The sequence below is a fragment of the Plecotus auritus genome (genome assembly GCF_963455305.1).
Source record: "Plecotus auritus genome assembly, chromosome: 3".
Classification (NCBI taxonomy): Eukaryota; Metazoa; Chordata; class Mammalia; order Chiroptera; family Vespertilionidae; genus Plecotus; species Plecotus auritus.
Genome location: NC_137772.1, coordinates 181684753 through 181704765, shown reverse-complemented (window position 1 = coordinate 181704765; position 20013 = coordinate 181684753). Strand labels below are relative to the sequence as shown.

General features: G+C 40.4%; 1 protein-coding gene across 3 annotated transcripts in view; it reads left to right on the top strand.

Moving 5' to 3' along the window:
* The window catches only part of TMEM117 (transmembrane protein 117), a 450126-nt gene that overhangs the window by 43813 nt on the left and 386300 nt on the right, over positions 1 to 20013 (top strand). The window lies entirely within an intron of this gene.

The following is a 20013-nucleotide window of genomic DNA, read 5'->3' as shown; positions in this document are numbered from 1 at the left end:
TCCTATAGGGCCCAGTGGCTCAGCCTTCCCAGTCATCTGAGCTGGGAGCTCAAGGTGCACCCCTTGTGGGCTGTGAGTACAGTCTTGTTGTGGTTGAGACTTGATTACTGTTGGTGTCACTGGGAGGAATTGATCTCCAGGTCAATTGGCTGTGAGGACCAGCTGTGACTACAGTGGGAGAGCTGCTATGTAGGAGACACCCCTATGGAGCAGGACTTGCTTCGTTGGGGCTTTGTTGCTCACTGAGTCTGCCCCTTGAGTGTGTTGCTTATGAATGTGTAGAGTTGTAATCTGGTATGGTTTGACACTGACTACTGGGTACACTGGCTCTTAGGTTTCCAGGGAGGTGCAAAGTCAGCCACTGAGTTTCTTTGAATATATATCCAGAGAGATGTGCAGATTCCTTCTATTTGTATTGGGTTTGTAAGTACCCAGATGAGGCCCAGCTATGAAGCAAGGGAGGCTGGTGCTGGTGTCAGTTCTTGGGCCTTTTATTGGTAGGTTTGGGGCTCCCTGACTCAGCTGCAGCTTCTTTGAGAGAATTTTAGATTGAACAAGGACAGGCCATTCATATGCAAAATCCACTGCACACAGCGTGGGTGGGTTGCAAACTGGATGAGGTGGGGTCTTAGGGAATCCCCAGGAGCAAACAGAAATGGTGGCCAGTCAGCCATGAGACCCGGGAGTTCCCAGCATAGGAATAATGATTCCTTGCGAGCACCTCTGTCTGGGAGAAAGCCTTCCCGCGAGTTCCTGCCCTGATGCTAGAAGACAATCCAGTTTCTCCTCACTTGTGTCTGTGTTCCCTAAAGCCTTGCCCTGGTGCTGGAGCTCAGAGGAAGCAGGAACTTGTAAATTCAGTTTGTATGCCAGCCTTTTAAGAGGAACAGCTGGGTCTCTCTTACAGCCATAGTTACGGGGACTTCTTTTCCTAGCTCTGGGACCCTGGGCTGGGCATCTGGTGTGGGGCTGGGAGCCCTTGCTCCCCCAGGTGGCCTCTGAAGAGATGATCTCCCTCCTGATTAAAAAAGCAGCACATGTGGGTGCCCAACCAGCCCGTTCCACGCCTCCGCACCTCCTACCAGTCTCAGTGTGCTTTTTTCTTTACTTCTCTAGTTGTAGAACTTCCATTTTAGCCAGCTTTCCAGAGGTTCTGGATGATGGTTGTTCTGTATTTTAGTTGTAATTTGATGTGGTTGTGGGCAGCGGCAAGTACAGGCCTTTACCTATGCCACCACCTAACACAAAGTTTTAAGGGACTCTTATTTCATTAACTTTACTGGGATACTTTCTGAACCTTAGTTCTGTCGTTTATAAAATGAAATAATAATACCTGCCCTCAATTCTACAGTTTTGTGAAGATCAAATTTATAAAAAGTTCCTATAAGTTAGAAGTTTGTACAACACTCCAAGGCATTGTTTTCTTTCTTTCTTTTTTGCCTTTTTATTACTTTTCATAACTTTTCCATTTTGTACTATTATTTGGATACAACTTATAACCAAGCAAGTGAAATGGTTAGAGCACTTTTTAAAAAATTGAATTTCTCACTAACTTGAATCTTTACCCCTTTTATTTTTCCTGTACAGAAAGAAAATCAAGCCTGTCAGTTATTCATGTCAAATTGCAGTATTAAAAAAAAATTGCAGTATTATCCTGTAGAATTAAGGAGGTGAGACATTGCCGAAGCTTGGGGAGCATGAGTAATTGCCGATGAATGCCAGCTCCTTCTGGGTGTGCAATGCCTAAAGAAAAAGTTATGTTGCTCTGTTTCAGTTAGTGGTGCTTGCAACTGGGTGCAGGGGTCCTTGAAGACTTGCCCGCAGACCTGAAGACTACTTTTCTTTTGCCCTTTTCCCACGGAGACAGAGCAGTGTGACCTCTTGCTGCGGCACTTTCTCAAAGTGATTGTATTTCACTTCTCCCGTAAACACATCTTGTAAAAGAAACAAGGTTGTCTTTTAAACTTTTGTGCTCCTGCTTGACAAGAAAAATAAAACCTAGTCTCTTTTCAGGACCTTTTGGCCTAATGAGAAGTCCATCCTTTTCATTTTTATTAAGAATGCTTTTGTATCAACTTCCCATTCTTCATGGAGAAGTACAATGTATTATATGAAGAAAGGATTGGGATTGATAAAGAGGCCATTTATACTTTTGCTACCTGGGATTCAGAAAGTTTTAACTAGCAGAACCAGTTAAATAGAGAATTTTAAGACCCACGATGTGGAGATACTTGTTAAATACACTTTTTTTTTTAAATATATTTTATTGATTTTTTACAGAGAGGAAGGGAGAGGGACAGAGAGCCAGAAACATTGATGAGAGAGAAACATCGATCAGCTGCCTCCTGCACACCCCCCACTGGGGATGTGCCCGCAACCAAGGTACATGCCCTTGACCGGAATCGAACCCGGGACCCTTCAGTCCGCAGGCCGACGCCCCATCCACTGAGCCAAACCGGCTTCGGCGTTAAATACACTTTTTAATGCTTGTTTTTTGTTTTGTTTTTAATTCTATTTGGACATGTACCTAGCTTACATGTCCTTTTGGTCTATTATAACATCCCATATATTTTATGCTTTGCTATACCAGTGATGCAGATATTATTAAATAAGGCCAGGATGTATTTTAGTCTTTTAATCTGAAGTTAAGTTTGGTGCTCAGTGAAATAATAGGTTTGATTCTCTAGATATTCACTGTCCAAAACAGTAGCTGTTAGCCACATGTTATTGAGCTACTGAGCACTTGAAATGAAGCTAGTATGATTGAGATGTGTTGGAAGTGTGAAATGCACAACAGAATGAGTACAAAGAAAATATGTAAAATATTTTAGTAAATATAATATATACTAAATATATATCTAATTTTTATGTTAATAACATCTTGTGAAATGTTTTGATACATTGGTTAAGTAAAATATATTATTAAAATTAATTTCACTTTTTCTTTAACTTCTAAATAGGATTACTGGAACATTTAAAATTGATGTGAGATTCTCATTGTGTTTCTGTTGCACAGTACTGCTCTAAATAGTCTTGATATAGACGTACTATATTTCTTTATCAAGTTACCTTACCTTACCCTTGATTTGGAGAGCAATTTAAAGAGGTCTGCATTTTATGGAAGCATTAATTTTCATGGTCTCACATCTAAAATTTCACTAGAATTACTTAGAGTTTGCTCATCTCTTAGAGGTTTCAGTTATAAAAAGTCGATTTGAAATTCACTTTGGATCAGCAAATTGAGTAGTTCAGCTGTGTGCATATACTAGTAAAGGAGGATCTTTCTGGAGAGAGGGCACCGTCTTGTGGAACGTACTGAATATAGCAGTTCAGATTTCCTCCACAGATTTCAAGATCCTGGAACAGGCAAATAATTTATTTCAGATGTTGTGGGGAAATTCAGATTAATGATAAAGATGTTTATTTCTTTGTGGCATCTTTTTTAATGCCTGGAGCTCATCTCAATTCTGGGACTTGTTTTTCTTAGTTATACAATGCTGTGGTTGAGACAATATAATAATATTCTGATTTGGAGTGCTTTTTAAAATGATAAAACTCTCATTCATATTTTTGGACTATTTTTGTCCTCCCCAAATTCCCAAATGAGGTTTTTGTATTTCATTGTAAAAAAAAAAAAAGCAGAGTTATATATTTTTGTCCTTTTTTCTGTGTAAAACCTGAGGGTGTTTACATTATTAAATGTATACAAGTATAGGTAAATTGGGAAGAAAATGTATAAACGGTAATATTAAATTTTCTCAAGAACTGGTTTTAGTTATTTCATAGGCATGCATTTTAAAAAGAGAAACAATATTGAAAAGGCCTGGTTCATGAATTTCTTGGTTTCTGTTTCTTCTTTATGTTTTATATGTACATATAAATGTGAATTATTCATATCTCATTAACACATTTCATACTCAAAGCCTACCCAAAATAACTGCCACATCACTGAGATTTTTACACTGAGAGCAGAATAGATTTCTTATGATTGGAATTACATTAAATGGTCCAGCAAAACAATTCAGATATGAGCCAATATCCAGCCAATTGGCTAAACGAAGTTCTCCATAGCGTTTATTGCCTTTTCAGGTTTATGTAAAACAGTTATTGTAGAATTTGTGGACCAATGTCACCCCAATAAATTCAATAAAAGAAAAAATTATTTGAGTAAACATAAAAGGAAAAAGAGAAAGTAGTTGTAAGAGTGATTATAAGGAAATAGATTAATTGGATTTCCTTTTCATGTGGAGACCCTGGCAGCCCATTACTGAATTGGGCCTGTTTTTATATATATTACCTTCTTTATGATCCAACAATAACATGAAAAATTATTCTGATTATGAAAACCTGACACAAATAATAGGACAAAATCAAAACAAAACAAACAAGGAGTCAGCCAAATCTATCCTAAGGAAGGAATCATAAGAATGGTCTACTCTATTAGCAAAAGAGGTCAAAATTTACAGCAAAGAGCTGAAATAATTGTTTAAACTCATAAAAATATTATGACTGTCTATTACTTATTAATAAAAAGGCTTTCATGAGTTTCTATAGAGTAATGGATTTTTAGATCACTATTTAATATTATGAAGTACTACTGTTAATTATTTATTAGATAAATAAATTATTAGTAGGATGAAAAGTTCATTTAAATACACATTACCAAAAGTCAATTTTTAAATTTATATTATTAGTTTTAGTGATAACTACTGCTCAGTTCTTTCTAGCATTTCCAGAAATCTATGCTTGCTTCACAGCCTCCAGTAAAGCCATCTCTTGGTAAGAGATCTTGACCCAATGTCCTCTCTGATAGACAACCATTTTTTTGTAGGGAAGTACTCATTCAAAGTGGAATCTTCCGAACAGCTGTCTCAACCATCTCCCATATATCTTGCTCCACTCCCACTGTTTTCGGTTTCCTATCCCATCCCATTTGTGAAAGCTAGGCAGTGGGCCAAAATACACCTCATGGATTACTAGCAATCACAGTCACTTGAGAGCAGTGTGGCCACATGGCCTCTTTAGGCATGAACAATTCAGCTTTGTGTGTGTTGGTCCTAGTCAAGGCGGGCTCTGTAAGGACACAGTTTGAGATAAAGGTACCTCATGCCCTTGTAGGCTCGCTGTCAGCATGTGAGCTCTTCAAAGAGAATAGGATGAAGCTTCCCTCCTTACCATTCTTTTGTTCTTGATGGAGAGTTAAAGGCTTCACCTATTTTCAATGAGAGGTTGAATGGCTGCAACCTGCTGTCTGTCTCCAAAGCAGGAATCAGGACTACTCTTTGGGACATGGCTAGAATTCAGTACTCAAGAGGAAGATTTCCTAGGACAGTGGTCGGCAAACTGCGGCTTGCGAGCCACATGTGGCTCTTTGGCCCCTTGAGTGTGGCTCTTCCACAAAATACCACGGCCTGGGCAAGTCTATTTTGAAGAAGTGGCGTTAGAAGAAGTTTAAGTTTAAAAAATTTGGCTCCCAAAAGAAATTTCAATCATTGTACTGTTGATATTTGGCTCTGTTGACTAATGAGTTTGCCGACCACTGGCCCAGGAGAAAATGTTATTTGGTATTTTGTAAACAGTCGTTCCCTAGGGGGAGGAATGATTAATGTAGGCTAAGCATAAATAATGTACAGTTCCTCCTGCTATTTCCTGCAATGTACACAAAACTGATTTAAACCAATTATTGTAGGTTGTGGGAATAGCATCATAAAAAAATTAAGCTGTTGGAAGGCAAACTTTGGTGGCATATATAGGGACATTTACAAGAAGCCCAAACCAAATGTTCTTGCAAATGTGCAACCAGAATTTGCTTAGGGTTTGGTCTGCTTCGTGAGCATGCTGTTCAGCCAGAGCAGAGATGGGGGTATCAGAACAGGGGTCCCTCCCGTAGAGGAGACAAACACTCTGATGCCAGCAGCTTTAAGGTGCTGCTTCTTACTGCAAGGCCTGGAGGGCAGGAAGGGGCAGAAGTACACTTATTTGGGATCAGATTGAGTGTTGGGTTAGCTTCAATACTTGGGAAAAGACCAATCAATGCAAGGCCAACTGTCATGAGAAGAGAGATTCCATGGACTGGGTATGGAAACAAAGGGGATGTGGAATGAAAGTCTGAACAGACAGGTCTCCCAAGAAAACATGCGGATATATGAAAAGATGCTCAACTTCACTAGCTATTAGGGAAATGCAAATAAAAACTACAATGAGATTCTACCTCAATCTGTTAGAATGGCTATCATGAACAAGACAAGTAACAATAAGAGGTTGTGGAGAAAAAGGAACCCTCTTCACAACTGGTGGAAATGTAAACTGGTACAGCCACTATGGAAACAGGATGGAAGCTCCTCAAAAAATTAAGACTATAGATACCATATGATCCAGCAACCCCTCTTGTGGGTATCTACCCGAAAAATTTGAAAGCACACACAATGCAATATACACATGATGCATTATAGCATTGTACACTTGAAACCTATATTGTTTTACTAACCAATGTCACCCCAATAAATTTAATTAAAAATAAATAATAAATTAAAAATGCCCACAAAAAATGACCAGTGTTAATATAGATATTTTAAATATAAATTAAAAATGCATTATTTGCTTGAAAAAAAGAGAGTGGATTGTACTACTGGAGGTGAGACCAAAGGCTTCTTTTGCAGTGAAGGCCACATCAAGAGTTACAGATTTCTTCTCTCTGCTATACCTTGCAGACTCTATGCATCTTTGTATACCTGATATGCCAGAGGTAGCCTCTACTGGTACAGGTCTGTGGAAGAGAAGAGGAATAAAGCAAAAGACATCCTATGGTATAATACAAAAGCCTAGATACAGAAAAGCTAAGTTCAAATATTGGTTCTGCCACTTAATAGATGTGCAACCTTGAATAATTTACTTACTTTCTCTGAGTGTCACCAGTTTCATATCTGCAAAAGAGACATTACACTTACCTCATAGTGTTGTTCTGAGGATTAAATAAAATATAAAACTTTCCACGTTGTACCTGGCATGCTGTAAAAGTTCGGTAATTGCTAAGCTACTATTATGTATTAGATTCTATATTGTATGAATAATACATTGTTATATTTTCTTGATCAGATATGTTATTCATTGGCCATACAGCTCTTTTATAATTGCACTAGTGGCCCGGTGCACAAAATTTATGCACATTAAAAGGGAATTAATTAGAGAAAATATTTTAATATTGCTATTTGCTCTTTCTCTATAATAGAAGTGTCAGAGATGAAAAAAAATTAGTAAAATGTATATGAAAATCTTCCTCCTGTCAGTCTGGAGAGCACCACGGGACCCAGAGTCAAGTCCCCACCCGTGCCTTGAAATCGCGCGAGACCCAGACCTGGCCAGCCCCACCCCCATCAAGCCCTGCTGGGCAGGGGCACAGCCTCAGGTCCCCTGTCAAGCCCTGCTGGGAGAGGGGCGCAGCCTCAGGTCCCCCAGTGCATGCCGGGTGGGGCTGTGGCCTAAGGTCCCCCATCAAGCCCCACTGGTGGGGGGCATGGCCTGAGGTCCCCCATCAAGCCCCGCCAGGTGGGGGGCATGGCCTGAGGTCCCTAGTCAAGCCCTGCCGGGCCAGGAGTGCAGCCTCAGGTCTCCTGCCCTGGCCTGGCTCCACGCAGTCTCAGGTCCCTGCTGATTGCTCATTATGGGAACCCCGCCACCGCTGTGATGGTGTGATGGTTAATTTGCATATTACCTATTTATTATATAGGACTAGAGGCCTGGTGCACAAAATTTGTGCACGGGGGTGGGGGTGGGGGGAGGGTGTCCCTCAGCCCGGCCTGCATCCTCTCCAATCTGGGACACCTTGGGGGATAACCAGCAGTCAGACATCCCTCTCACAATCCAGAACTGCTGGCTCCTAACCGCTTGCCTGCCTGCCTGCCTGATTGCCCCTAACTGCTTCTGCCTGGCAGCCTGATCATCCCTAACTGCTCCCCTGCTGGCTTGATTGCCCTTAACCACCTCTGCCTTGGCCCCGCACCCGGGACCCAGGATTCCCTCCTCCAGCCGACCACAGGCACCCAGGATCCAGGCTTCCCTCCCTCTGGTCAGCCATAGTTGCCCAGGCCAGCTGCAGCCACAGGGGATGGTGGGCAGGTGGCTTTGCCTGGGCTGCAGCCACAAGTGCTGGCACCCAGGACCGCAGGGTGGGTGGCTTCTCTGTCTCCTGGGCCACAGCCAGCAGCAGGTACTGGTGCCCGGGACTGCAGGGTGGGTGACTTCTCCATCTACCAGGCTGTAGCCAGCCGCAGGTGCTGGCGCCTGGACCGCAGGCGGGCGGCTTCTCCATCTTCCCTAGGATGCAGTGTGGACGACTTCTCTGGCTGGCTGTGGCCTGGGATCACAGGGCAAGCGGCTTCTTTGTCTCCTGGGCTGCAGCCAGCCTCAGGCGCTGGGGCCCGGTTTCTCCTCTCCCCCAGGATGTGGGGCAAGTGGACGTGGGGCGGGCAGACGTGGGGCGGGCAGACGTGGGGCGGGTGGACGTGGGGCGGGAGGCTTCTTCAGCTGGCTGTGGCCTGGGATCTCAGGGCAGGTGGCTTCTTCATCTCCTGGGCTGCAGCCAGCCTCAGGCGCTGGGGCCCAGTTTCTCCATCTCCCCCAGGAAGTGGGGCGGGCGGCTTCGCCAGCTGGCTACGGCCTGGGATCACAGGGCAGGTGGCTTCTTGGTCTCCCTGGCCGCAGCCAGCCTCAGTCACTGACGCCTGACTTCTCTGACTCCCACAGGCGTGGAGTGGCTGGGGCTGCCGCCATCTTTTCAGGTTAATTTGCATACTCACTCCTGATTGGCTGGTGGGCTTAGCGGAGGTATGGTCAATTTGCATATTTCTCTTTTATTAGTGTAGATGGTATTCATTACGAGGCATTTGCATCATCAATGCAAATGAATGGCTGTTATGAGAAAGCAACTCTAAACTCATGCCCACCAACAATGAATGGAGAGAAGGGAAGTGATATTTGTTGAGCACTTACTGTGTACTTTTGTGTACATAACCTTAGTTTATTATAACAACTTAACGAGATAGACACTGTTATCTTTTCTTTAATGATGAAGAAACAGAGGATCAAAGAGCTTAAGTTGCCCAAGCTCATGTAGATAATTAATGGTGTAACTGGGATATTTTTGTTTAAACACAGGATTTATGCTTTTGCATTTTTTGTTTTTAATAACTCACTTTTGGAGAATATCCATAATAACTACTTTGCTGAAATTTTGAAGAAAAGCAATACATAGATTCCCATTATATTTCATTCTTACAATGGATGAAACTTTTACCTCCCAAGCAACCATTGGATGTTGGGTGCTTTTGGAAGCGAGCATGACCTTGGGTGAGGCAATTCTCTTCAGAAAAGGGCCATTCTTGGAGGGGAGTGAGAACTGAGGGCTGTCAGTTGACAACATTCCCAGCAGCTTGGGAAATAAGTTCTTCAATCTTGAAGGAGGTATCTGGGAGACGTAGCCCAGCATCCATGATACCTCTATGATATGCGATTCAGAAAAAGGAGAAAAGTAACATTTAATGTAGGAACACAGACTTATTTTTAGTGTTCTGTTTTTGAAGCAGTTTCAAAACAAACAGTTTGAAGCATAATATTTGGTGTTTTCCTTTCAAATGCTAACAATTCCCTTTGTAACTTTACAATAAGTTGATTATTTCCACACTTTGGTCTCTAGAGTCTAAGACCACTATTGAAGTAAAAGTACCTTGTCTCTTCTGGTTCAAATGAAGATCATTTGCAGTACTGCCATTTTAGAAGGATTTAAGATAAATGTCGTCTTCTTCTTTTTTTTTTTTTTTATCATGTTTTAGGCCCAAAGAAAAGGAATTCATATATGGGTTATTTTCTTGTTAGTACTATTACAGAGGCATTGATTCAGTTAAGTTTAATATTATTATGTTATATAATATTCTAAACGTATTTTAAAATTTCATTTCCCTTTTTTAAAATTTTAAGTGGAAATCTGATTAGAAAGACCGTGCTTTATTTTTGTTATTCTCTTATTGATTCCTTTGGTTTCCCCAGATAGGTGATCATGGACATTGCCTCTTCTCTATGATGACTGACCTCTACACCTTTCTTACTTGATAGCAGGGGTGGGGAATGTCTTGCCCGCAGGACATATAAGGCCTTCAGAATCATTTGGTCTGGCCTGATGAGGCATAAGGGGTGAGTTAATTAAATGTTTGACCAAATATAGCAGGCTAATTTTTTAAAAAAAATATATTTTATTGATTTTTTACAGAGAGGAAGGAAGAGGGATAGAGAGTTAGAAACATCGATGAGAGAGAAACATCGATCAGCTGCCTCCTGCACACCTCCTACTGGGGATGTGCCCGCAACCAAGTTACGTGCCCTTGACCGGAATCGAACCTGGGACCCTTCAGTCCGCAGGCCGACGCTCTATCCACTGAGCCAAACCGGTTTTGGCATAGCAGGCTAATTTTTAAGTTGATGATTTTGTATGGACCTTGAATGCTGTTATAAATATCCAAATGGTCCTTGGCAGAAAAAAGATTCCCTACCCCTACTTTCAGAGAGGTATGAGATAATCATATTTGACATCTCTCCTTTTCCTTCTTTTATATTTCAAGTTTTCTTTATTTTTTAAAAAACACATTTTTATTGATTTTAGAGAGAGAGAAAGGAAGAGGGGAGAGAGAAAGAGAGAGAAACATCAATGTGGAAGAGAAATATCGATTAATTGCCTCCTGCATGCAACCCAGTTGGGGACCAAACCAGAACCTGGGAATGTACCCTGACCAGGAATTGAACCATCAACCTTTTGTTGTATAGGACAACACTCAACCAACTGAGCAACACTGGCCAGGCCTCAAGTTTTCTTAATATGATCCCTCTTCTTTCCTTACCATGTGTTGAGTACTTGTTGAGTGAATACCATACGTTAGGTACTCTTCTAGGTGCTTGGAATGTGCCAGTGAACAAAACACACAAAGTCCCTGCCCTCATTGAGTTTAAAGAATAACTTACATTTATATTTTTTATCCCATTTCCATTATTAAGTCCATCTCTTAATGTCTCCTTTGGGAAATACTTAGTGAATATTTAAGCTTTCTACCTGCTTTCTAAAACTGTATTTATATCCACTTACTCTAATTGTATCATAATCAAGCTACCCTAAAGCCACCATACTATCTTGTTTCCTCGATTGTCCAAGAGTAGTCAATATTTAGTGTTTCATCTTTCTTAGTTCTCCTTTAATCCTTAACCTCTTGTAATCCAGGTTCTTACCTTAAATTTGGCAGAATTTCCCTTGGGAAAATACAATCACAACAGGTTTATCTATTTCTGCTTCCGTTGCTACCATCCTACCTTTCTCTTGGACCATTGCAATAGCCTCGTCCCTAACTGGCCACTTTGGCAATAATTACTTCAGTCTTCAAATTCACCTTAGAAGATTCTGGCAAGCCCAGTGGGGTAGCTCAGTGATTGAGCATTGACCTATGAACCGGGAGGTCATAGTTTGATTCCTGGTCAGGGCACATGCCAGGGTTGCAGGCTCATTCCCCAGTGAGGGGTATGCAGCAGGGAGCCAATCAGTGATTCTCTATTATCATCGATGTTTCTATCTCTCTCTCCCTCCCCCTTCCTCTCTCTGAAATCCATAAAAGCATATTTTAAAAAAGATGCTGGCAAAATAATCCATGTTGGGAGGTACCCAAGAACAACCCCAGTTTTGGTGATTCCCCGGGAGGACTCCCAGGCCACAGCATATATTAGTACTCAAAGGGTGTGATTTGTTATGGTGAAAGGTTACAAAGCAAAATCAAAAGAAAAAAGTACACCAGACAAAATCCTGGGGAAACCAGGCACAAGCTTCCAGAGTCCTTTCCCAGCAAAGGCACACAGGACACACTTACTTCCTCCCGCAAGGAGTTATGACAACACGTGTAAATTGCTGCCAACCAGAGAAGTTCGTTCGAGACTCAGTACCCAGAGTTTTTATTAGAGGCTGATTCACATAGACATCCTCTGCCTGGCACATACCTAAATTGCAGACTCCCAAAAGGAAAGCAGTAGTTCAGCATAAGCCTATTATTTATACAATTTAGGCACAGCAAGGCGACCTTATTAGTTATAGAATGATGGGCACCCTTTCAAAATTTAAATTCCCACATACCATCCAAGGGCTAATTCTTCAGGCCTTTCTAAGGGCAGCAGTTCAGGCTGGCTATGCTCTTTTCTATACCTTCCTCCTAAAGTGTAGTCTGACAGTCATTCATTGTGGAGATATTTTTTGAACATCCACATAATTGGGCCTTGTGGTAGGTACTGGAGATACAGTGGTGAACAAAAGAGACAGAAATCTCTGTCTTGTGTTGCTTTTGATCTAGAATGGGAAATAAATAACATGTACTACAATGTCAGGAGGTAATCAAGTTTATAAAATAAAATAAAGCAGTTTAATGAGATAAAGAGCACCAGGAAGGGGTGAACACTGTTTTAGATGGGTCAGCAGGGAAGGGCTGTCTGAAGAGGTGAGATGTTAGTAGAGACTTGAAAGAGTGTCCAGACAGAAGGAAGAGCAAGTGAAAGTCCCAGAGATGAAATGGGCTTGGTGTTCCGGAAACAGCAGGCAGATGAGCATAGGCCATCTCCAAGAGGGCTGCCATTAATTCCTTTCCTCCTGCCAAGTCCACTAGCTGCCATTAGTTCTTTTCTTCTAATGAGTTTGTTAGACCAAGATGTTTCAGTTTCTGGTAGATGTTCACCCTATAATTTAATGTTTTTGAGTCAAGCAACTATATCAGCCTGTGTACAAGGAGAGGAACCTACTCAAAAGGAAAATTGGAGACTGAGAAGGTGGCTTTGGTCCTAGTTGCTTCCCAGTTTCTTTCTTTATGAGATTGCCAATCATATAATTAAAAAAAAAAATCTTCCTTCACTTAAGTATTCCTTTACAATCCCAAATGCTTTGACCAAAACATTGCCAGATTCAATAATTTCTCAGTCCACATCTTCCTCAATCTCTTACTGCATATTTATATTATATCCTAGGACTGCATCTCAAAATGTTTGTTTTCCTTGGCTTTTAAGATATTGATGATTCCAATTCCTCTTTTACCTGACAGCTACTTTTGTGCTTGCCTTTCTTTTTATCCTTCTAAATATGGGCATTGCCCAAGGTTTTGCTCTTGGTCTTCATTTCCTTTGTACATATTTTATGTCTTTCTTGTTCTTATCTGTTCCCATGATGTCACCTGTCATCTCTACGAAGGTGACCATTAAATATATTTCTCTCTCTCTCTCTATCTTACACACACACACACCCCTTCATAGTTTTGACTTCTCCCCTAAATTCTACTGTTTGCTTATCGACATTTGAAACTTCGCAAGTCAAAACAAAATTCTTTATTATTCCCTCCAGATGAGTTCATATAGCTACTGGATAATTTTTGAAGTACTTTCTTATCTTGATCTAATGAGTCTGAGTCCTTATGACATTTTATTTTCTGTCAGTGGTGTTGGTATTATTCCTCTCTTGGTAATATAGCTGTAATGTTTTTATACCCTTCTGGGTATTTTTAGTATCAAGCTAGACTTTTAGGCTATATTATGATTAATAATGATTAATAATAGACCTTACCTAGGTAATGATTAGTAATAGTAGACCTTACTTAAACCCCCATTTCTAGACCCAGCCTAGTCTGGCTCTGGGATGAGAGATTGTTTTCATCTCATCTGTGATCCATTTTAGATATCTAGGATGCAGAAAATAGTGACTCCAGAGTCCCAGGAGTGAATTGATCTTCTTGACCTAATAGAATGTCCCCTGAATGGTTTTCTATGGGTGAGAGCACCATGTGATGTTGGTGTTGAATAACTTACTTCACAGTGTCCAGCACAGTAGTTAGTTGTACTCTAACAGAGTGCTTCTCTTACATAACACTTTTCTTGAAATTCAACTCCTGAACTGATTTGTTAGCATTTGCAATAGAACCAGAGTGCCTGAGAGATCTACAGAAAGTAGGATTGGCTTTAAGACAAAAGTGGCCTTAGAAGTAGTTGGAAAAGTAACTGATCTGACTGATTTGAGAACTTCCAAATTCTTACTCCAGCCAAAGAAGACAGCACTCAACCTTCCATTTGCTATGAAGCAGCTGTCAGTCAATGGGCATCTATAGAAGTCATATGCAGGTAACAGGCATTATGACAAGATCAAAAAGATCTTGAGAATAAAGCCCCTGCCCTCTCATAAGAATCTTTCAGACTATTGAGAAATCAATACAAATTCTAATTCAACCACATGAGAACAGCTGATGATTATGCTGTTTTGTTTAGACTCACATTGCTTGACGTCTGGTCCTGAATATGTTTGATTAGGAAACCTAAAATATTTCCCTTAGCCCCAGTTGAAGGCATACTAATAAGCAATGAGCTTTGTAAGGCACGAAGTAAAAGTTGGATTGTATAGAGTACAGTTTACTGGATATCTTTACTGATGGGTCCTCTGTCTAGAGTAGACCATTGTAGCAATTTATGTTCGTAATTTGTGAAGGGGTCCAGACTGCTTCTAGACTAACAGAAAAGATACACTTATTTTCAGTATATATTGTTACCTTTTATTGGGTGCAGTGTAAAACATTGGTAGTCCATCTATGCATTTTGAAGTAGCAATACTAAGCAGCCACATTTCTTGACCATTCGGAAAAAATAGGAATTAGCCACATTGTGAATTTGGCATATTGAAATCATGTGGGAAATTGTACTTTGTTTTCTTAAAAAGCCAAGTCAGTTAACCGAAGACCTTGGAAATTCATTTTAGGTATATTTTTCCAACTTTTTAATTCTTTTTGAAGTGAGAATGTACAAAAATCACTAATTTTCCTCACAGTGTAAGGTACTTTACATGCATTCTCTTTAAAAGTTTTATTTTTTATTGATTTAAGGAAGAGGAAGAGAGAGAGAGAGAGAGAGAGAGAGAGAGAGAGAAAGAGAGAGAGAGAGAGAGAGAGAGAGAGAGAGAGAGAGAGAGAGAAAAAGAGAGGAGAAACATAGATTGATTTGTTGTTTCACTTATTTATGCATTTGTCGGTTTCTTCTTGTAACTGCCCTGACTGGAAATTGAACCCTCAACCTTGGCATATCCAGACGATACTCTAACCAACTGAGCTACCTGGCCAGGTTCTGCATTTTCTTTAATTGTTCTATCTTGAATTAGAAGAATCATTAGCCCTAAGTGGCATATTAGAAATAAAATGAGATTCAGCGGTAGTCAGAGATGGATTTGCCACTACATAGATCTGTGACCTTGTACAAACTACTTTTCTTATCTCTGAAGAGGTTTGTCATAGGATTCAAATATACACATTTAATTCTCACATGCATCTATACTAATAAAAGGGTAATATGCTTATTAGACCAGGAGGCCTTCCGGACATCCTTCCGGACAAAGCCATGGTGGTGGGGCCAAGGCAGAGGCGGTTAGGGGTGATCAGACCAGGAGGGGAGGGAAGTTGGGGGTGATCAGTCCAGCGGGGGGGGGTGGGAGCAGTTGGGGGTGAGCAGGCTGGCAGGGGGGGAAGTTGGGCGCAATCAGGCTGGTGGCGGGGACAGTTGGTGAGCAGGCCAGTGAGGGGGGCGGTTGGGGGCGAGCAGGCCAGCAGGCAAAGTGGTTAGGAGTGATCAGGCAGGCAGGTAGGTGAGTGGTTAGAAGCCAGCAGTCCTGGATTGCGAGAGGGATGTCCGACTGTCAGACATCCCCCAAGGGGTTCCAGATTGTAGAGGGTGCAGGCTGGGCTGAGGGACACCCTCTCCTCCCCCGTGTATGAATTTCGTGCACCAAGCCACTAGTATTAATATAAAGCTGGTCAAAATTGGTAGCATTCAGCAAGTGTTTATACTAATCCTTTCCTATTGAACTGACTGGGTAAGAATTAAAGGTGAGTTTTTATTTTGAAATTTGGTGCCCACCTACAGTGTCCTTAATCTATTCTCAAAGTGACAACTGAAATTTGCTTCAGCCTACTGCATTTGAATAGAGTACTTAGATACATTGGTTTTGGTGTGCTTGTTTGCTTGCTTTTTCCTTAATGTCCTAGAGATCTTCTGGGACTGTGTTCTGATAATAGGGTAGCTACCACACACAGGTAGATTAAGACATTGGAGCATTGAGCACAACTTTTTTGGGAAATCATCCCTATTAATTTTTTAAGGCACTAAAAAGAGAAATCCATTAGATCCTTTATTACACTTGAAGATACTCTCAGGCTTTTAAACTATTTTACATTCTTGCTAATTCTTTCTCTTTTTGTTCAAAAAGCAATGCATGCTTAGTATAGAGCATTTGGAAACTATACAACCAAATGAAAGAGATAGAGATAGAGATATATAGAGAAAGCCATGAAAAAGAAAATTAAAATCACCTGCTGTTCCACCACTCTTGACTAACCAGAATATAATTTTGTTTCTGGATTTTTCCATTTCATTAAGTATATGAAAATATAATAATTTTTAAAGACTATATGGTTTCCTATCAGATATACTGTGGTGATAATGATGTCATATTATAGAGAGAAATGGTAATGTTAACATTTCACGACCTTGATAAGACTTAATATTACCCAATCTACATAAGTTTATAAACCTATCAAAAATCCTTTTTGATCAATTATATATTCCATTGGTGAATTTATAACTTGAGACAGAGTCAGGCCTGACAATGTTTATTACTCCATTGAAACAGAGGAGGTTTAGGAGATCTAAGCTGGAACTAGACATGCCCTTTAATATAGGAGATTGGGGATGAGATGGGATGGGGTGGGGGACTAGGACATCACTACAGACATTGGGTGGGAAAACACATCCAAGAAGGTACTTTGTGGCATACAGAGAGCAGATGTTATGTTTTAATCAGGACAGAGAAATAGGCACTGAGGGAAGTGAGCAAGGGACCCAGGTCCCATACCTAGAGGATCAATGGGACTTGGTTTCAGGAACAAGGCAGAAGCCTCATTGTTAAACCTTTGCCAAGGGATCAGTTATCAGAGTTGGATTAACAGCAAGGTTGACTTGATATCTAGTGCTCTATATTGAGCTAAAGTTCCCTTCTCATGAGAATGCTATTGGTCCAAAGCCTGAGATAAGGTTGAGCATCCAGGAGAGATTAAGTGGCTTCCACTGTGGATAGAGAAGGCATGGGGGTAGGAGGGGATTGGAACCAGACAGACCACAGTAGGATCACCCAAAGGTTATTATCAATGTTTTAGAAGTTGGAGGAGTATATGGTAACTCTGATAAGTCAGTCCTAGATTTAGTGCTATTTAACTCTTCCATTAAATTGGTAAATCAGAGAATAAGTCATTAATTAGTCAAATGACATTAATAAAAAAATAGTAGCTTGCACTTTGGGAAAGAAAATTTCAACATTACCTTGAAAAACTGGACAAATGATTAAAACCAAACAGTCCCTTTGCAAGGACAAATGCACAACAGTATCTTTAAATAGAAAAGCAAATGCTACCAATACATTATTTCCACTCAATTACAGACTAAAGTTTTGTAGTCCTTTATTTTCTGGTTGACCTTTTCTGGAAAACTGGTATTGATGGATCATTTAAACTGTGACATTAGTAACTTAATTCTTGCCAGTTTTAAAGTCTCCTGAAATTTACTTGATTTTGTAGAGTCCAGTTACATTTAGAACAAGAATAAAATATTTATGAGACCTCTCTTGGTGCCACTTGGCAGGTACTTTTCAGAGTAAGTATTGTATTTTTTGTTGTTGTTGTTGTTGCAAGTCAAGGAAAGTGGATACTATGAAATTATGAAAAGAAAAAAATCTGTTTTCTCTAGTGCTGGATGGGAAAAGGTCACTAGCACTACTAATTACTGCTTTGGCTGGTGCTGTAATAAGAACTTTTTAAAGAAATTGAGTGTTGAGGACATGAGGTCAATTGAGTACAAGAGGGAGTTATTGGATACAGAATGGAGGAAAATACAAATTAGCTGAGTAGCAATTGGAATGAGTTATCGCACTTTTAAAAACTGAGAATAATGGTGCAGTAGAAACATTTCGGTTTCATTTAAAATTGTTCTAATAGTTGAAAGATAGAATCCACTGAAGTTGGCTAGTGCCTTTTAAAAGACAAGATGAAGAGGTTAATGATAAGGGAACACTTATAGTCTGAAATGTGGGCTTTTGGGAAGCCCTGACATTAGAGAAAATTTTAAAATGTCTGATATAACTGCATTTTTTAAAAAGTTTCTGCCAGTGAGCTCTTTTTCTTGGAGATTATGCAACCCAAGCAATACTCCTTATCTGGCAGCTCAGCTCCGCCTGGGCCATTTATATACCTAGCATGGTTATCTGGTTATCTGACCTCTTGGAACAGGAATCCTGTCCTTTCTAATTTTCCTACCACCAAGAGTGGTTGAGCAAGTGTTTAATTCTGCCTCAATGACTTCTTTATGTACTCAAATGCCATCACTCTGATATCTTAACTTTTTCTTCTACAAAATGAAAACAAAGCCCAATTCTTTAACTTTCGTCACTATCATACTTGGTGATAATGCATTCACAAAGTGTGTTCTATCTAAGTGAATGAGTGTGCAGTCACTTTGCCAGCTAGTATAATTTAGGAAAAAGAAGCATTTTGATTTTTCTAAGATCTGTTGGCCTGAGCTACGTGGCATCTTCACAGATGAAAAAGAATGATTTTTGAAAATCTTTTCAAAATCATAAGATAAAACTAGGTTCTTTAAAGAGTTCACAAAAATAAATTTTACTTCCTCAACTTTTTACTTTTAAAATCCTTTATGACATGAGGATTTTAAATTCTATCTTCATCTTTCAAATGGCAATTTCTTAGTATACCCTGAATTTACTCCCAACCATTTATAATGTAAGCAATTGGCTTTTAAGATTGGGAAACTGTTCCTTTCATATGTGAGTGAAACAAGCATTGCAATTAGTGGAGAACAATTCACAACTAGACAGACAAGGTGTTATTCTGTTTCTAAGTCCAAATGGCAGAATAGACTGAACCAGAGGGCTCTGTTGACATAGATTTGATCTTTGAGTTGCCACTGAGTGTCCATTATGAGGAGAAAAATTTTTACCCAGTCCCAGAAAATGTTTACATTTCAGTTCAATATGCACCTGTTAAACTGTACTTTAGGCCTGAAAATTACAAGAGGGTATTAAACAGCCTATAGCATAGATGTTAACAGTGATTCTGATACCGCCATTGCTCGAGTCCTCTCTATGCCCTTTCACAGGGAGGTCTTTCCTACTATGTCCCAGCCAGCTCTTTGGTATCAGTTGGTCATTTATCACCCCCAGGTGAGTGCCTTGGCTTCCATCTCTGTTCTTCTCACCATTGAAGGAGAAAACACAGTGATACAACTGTTCCAAAATGGCATTTGCTTCAACATTTGCATATCAAAAGGTCTGCTTTTAATTTGTGTGTGTGTGTGTGTGTGTGTGTGTGTGTGTGTGTGTGTGTGTCTCCCTTCTCCTCAAAATTTCTGGTCCCCTGCTTTGCAGAGAAATCTTTGAAAAGGTGGCTTCAGTTGAAAGGCTTCAGATGAGTTTCTTAGGAATCAAGCTAGAACACTTGAAGATTCCTTGTTCATTCTCTTTTCAGGCACATGATGGGAGGATTCCTGAAGGGGAATGGGGAACAGAAGATAATTTTCCTTCTCCTTCTGGCAAACCCCATGGATCAAGACTTTCATCTAGAATGTTTCTCCCGTTACATTACATTAACTATTGATCAATTCACATATACTTTTTATTTTTTATTTATTATTATTTTTAAAATATATTTTTATTGATTGCAGAGAGGAAGGGAGAAGGAGATAGAAACATCAATGATGAGAGAGAATCATTGATCGGCTGCCTGCAGGCCCCACACTGGGGATCAAGCCTGTAACCCCGGCATGTGCCCTGACTGGGAATCGAACTGTGACCTTCTGGTTCATAGGTTGACGCTCAACCACTGAGCTGTGCCAGCCGGGCCACATATGCATTTT